Genomic DNA, 3,633 nt, shown 5'->3' on the forward strand with positions numbered 1-3,633 from the left:
CCTCAGTCTACCCCCCATCCTAGACACACTGTGAGCGCTCTTTCAGGGCCCCTGGACCCCATCTTACCCTCAGTCTACCCCCTAGCCTGGGGTCCAGGCCCTGACACCCCACCTCAACACCCCACCCTGTTGAAACTGGGCGATACCCCTCTAACCCCTGTAAATCTCAGTGTGGCGTTTACACCTAGTAATATACCCACTGGCCACACCCTCTGCCCAGCATGCATCTGAAGGGACCTGATTTCCATTACTGAAGACCTGAATGGACACAGTGATACGGAGAAAGTAGAGCTGTGGACTAGAATTCAAGGCCTAGGAGCCACGTCAGGCCAGCAAGCTGCTTTCTTGTGGCCCCCAGACTGTCGATTGGGACACTTCGAATACAGAAAAAGGTAGAACAAGGCCGGGAGGAGGGAGAGGGAAAGAGAGAGAGAGAGAGAGAGAGAGAGAGAGAGCTGTCAAGGCCAACATTGACTGATATATTGACTGTTCACATTACCACCCAGAAAGCATCCACACACTCCTTACTTCAGCCTCAGGCCCTCGGCCATAGGAGACTCTGTGCTCAGAATCCATCTCCCCATGGACTTCAATACCAACTTCCAAAACCACAACAGCACATTACAGTTTTTTCCAACTGCTTACACAAGTTTTCAAAACTGTCTCCTTTTTTTCAAAACTCTACACACAATTCCCAAAACTGCACACACAAAATGTAAAATGCCTCACATCTCCTTCAAAATGTAACACTGCATTCAAAATGCCATAAACAAATGTCAGAATGAAGCATTTGCATCAAATGGCCAACACTGCTTTCATAATAGTACATTTTTGGATATACCATGTAAACACTGTTGTTCTAAATCTAAAGCTCTTTGGTCTTTCATAGGCTTATATCTACATTTCAATACAATGTTCTACAGTGAAAGTAATCTGCTGAGAGGGGTAACAAGTACACTGTAAACACCAATGCAATGTAGAAACAGAAAATATTTATGTAAACCAAAAGTATATTCTTTAGAATACAGTAAAGAACACAATTTGTGTGTGTGGGGTCCCGGGGGGTCAGTCCAGGAATTGGTAGGAGGGGTGGGGATCACCAGTGCTAAGCTATGCTTCATCTCTTCTCCGGCCTGAGTCTGGCCACAATACTTCGTCCACATCACAGGATACGTTTTCTCTTGCCAAACATCGAGGGAAGTATCTCCTAGCATGGTGTATCCAACCCTGGACAGAGGCAACCTCTATGTCCCCACATGGAGGGATGTATCTCCTAGCATGGCGTATCCAACCTTGGACAGAGGCAACCTCTATGTCCCCACATGGAGGGAAGTATCTCCTAGCATGGCGTATCCAACCTTGGACAGAGGCAACCTCTATGTCCCCACATGGAGGGATGTATCTCCTAGTGTGGCGTATCCAACATTGGACAGAGGCAACCTCTATGTCCCCACATGGAGGGAAGTATCTCCTAGCATGGCGTATCCAACCATGGACAGAGGCAACCTCTATGTCCCCACATAGAGAGAAGTATCTCCTAGCATGGTGTATCCAACCTTGGACAGAGGCAACCTCTATGTCCCCATATGGAGGGAAGTATCTCCTAGCATGGCGTATCCAACCTTGGACAGAGGCAACCTCTATGTCCCCACATGGAGGGAAGTATCTCCTAGCATGGCGTATCCAACCTTGGACAGAGGCAACCTCTATGTCCCCACATGGAGGGAAGTATCTCCTAGTGTGGCGTATCCAACCTTGGACAGAGGCAACCTCTATGTCCCCACATGGAGGGAAGTATCTCCTAGCATGGCGTATCCAACCATGGACAGAGGCAACCTCTATGTCCCCACATAGAGAGAAGTATCTCCTAGCATGGTGTATCCAACCTTGGACAGAGGCAACCTCTATGTCCCCATATTGAGGGAAGTATCTCCTAGCATGGTGTATCCAACCTTGGACAGAGGCAACCTCTATGTCCCCATATGGAGGGAAGTATCTCCTAGCATGGCACATGGCGTATCCAACCTTGGACAGAGGCAACCTCTATGTCCCCATATGGAGGGAAGTATCTCCTAGCATGGCACATGGCGTATCCAACCATGGACAGAGGCAACCTCTATGTCCCCACATAGAGAGAAGTATCTCCTAGCATGGTGTATCCAACCTTGGACAGAGGCAACCTCTATGTCCCCATATTGAGGGAAGTATCTCCTAGCATGGTGTATCCAACCATGGACAGAGGCAACCTCTATGTCCCCATATTGAGGGAAGTATCTCCTAGCATGGTGTATCCAACCTTGGACAGAGGCAACCTCTATGTCCCCATATGGAGGGAAGTATCTCCTAGCATGGCACATGGCGTATCCAACCTTGGACAGAGGCAACCTCTATGTCCCCATATGGAGGGAAGTATCTCCTACCATGGCACATGGCGTATCCAACCTTGGACAGAGGCAACCTCTATGTCCCCATATGGAGGGAAGTATCTCCTACCATGGCACATGGCGTATCCAACCTTGGACAGAGGCAACCTCTATGTCCCCATATGGAGGGAAGTATCTCCTACCATGGCACATGGCGTATCCAACCTTGGACAGAGGCAACCTCTATGTCCCCATATGGAGGGAAGTATCTCCTACCATGGCACATGGCGTATCCAACCTTGGACAGAGGCAACCTCTATGTCCCCATATGGAGGGAAGTATCTCCTACCATGGCACATGGCGTATCCAACCATGGAAAGAGACAACCTCTATGTCCCCATATGGAGGGAAGTATCTCCTACCATGGCACATGGCGTATCCAACCTTGGACAGAGGCAACCTCTATGTCCCCACATGGAGGGAAGTATCTCCTACCATGGCACATGGCGTATCCAACCTTGGACAGATGCAACCTCTATGTCCCCACATGGAGGGAAGTATCTCCTAGCATGGCGTATCCAACCTTGGACAGAGGCAACCTCTATGTCCCCACATGGAGGGAAGTATCTCCTAGCGTGGTGTATCCAACCTTGGACAGAGGCAACCTCTATGTCCCCACATGGAGGGAAGTATCTCCTAGCATGGCATATCCAACCATGGACAGAGGCAAACTCTATGTCCCCACATAGAGGGAAGTATCTCCTAGCGTGGCATATCCAACCATGGACAGAGGCAACCTCTATGTCCCCACATGGAGGGAAGTATCTCCTAGCATGGTGTATCCAACCATGGACAGAGGCAACCTCTATGTCCCCACATAGACCATAATTATAATTGCAGTCTCTTGTACATCTGTAAACAAGCGTCCTCGTCCTCCATGATGTCTTTGCCTTTCCACTCTGTACAGAATTCAAACACAGTATGTGTTCAGCATACAGTACAAAAAAATGTAGTACAGCATGATAACCAACCTCATTCATTCAATGCAGTGCAGTAAATGGATGGCTGAGAGTTACAAATGTTTATGCAATACTATGCAGTCGTACGTATTTTACAGTACATTGCTGTAATGCTAAAATAGTCATTAGATAGTTGCATACCTGTTCTCATTTCTGAAGGTTTGAATTATGGACGCCACTGTAAATCGACTCAATTTGGGCTGGACTCTCAGTCCAGCCTCTCTCATGGTCAAACCGTGGTTGATCACATG

At 48.3% G+C, this 3,633-nt stretch overlaps 1 long non-coding RNA gene across 1 annotated transcript; it reads right to left on the minus strand.

Annotated features, from left to right (window-relative positions):
- Positions 1-2,271: 2,271 nt before the first annotated feature.
- On the minus strand, positions 2,272-2,958 carry LOC121846111. The gene is made up of 3 exons (XR_006083020.1): positions 2,897-2,958; positions 2,662-2,677; positions 2,272-2,296 (listed from the first exon to the last, which is right to left on the minus strand). It is a non-coding gene; the product is annotated as an uncharacterized LOC121846111 (long non-coding RNA).
- Positions 2,959-3,633: the final 675 nt, after the last annotated feature.

Source organism: Oncorhynchus tshawytscha, unplaced genomic scaffold (assembly GCF_018296145.1).
Source record: "Oncorhynchus tshawytscha isolate Ot180627B unplaced genomic scaffold, Otsh_v2.0 Un_scaffold_12182_pilon_pilon, whole genome shotgun sequence".
In the NCBI taxonomy this organism is placed as follows: domain Eukaryota; kingdom Metazoa; phylum Chordata; class Actinopteri; order Salmoniformes; family Salmonidae; genus Oncorhynchus; species Oncorhynchus tshawytscha.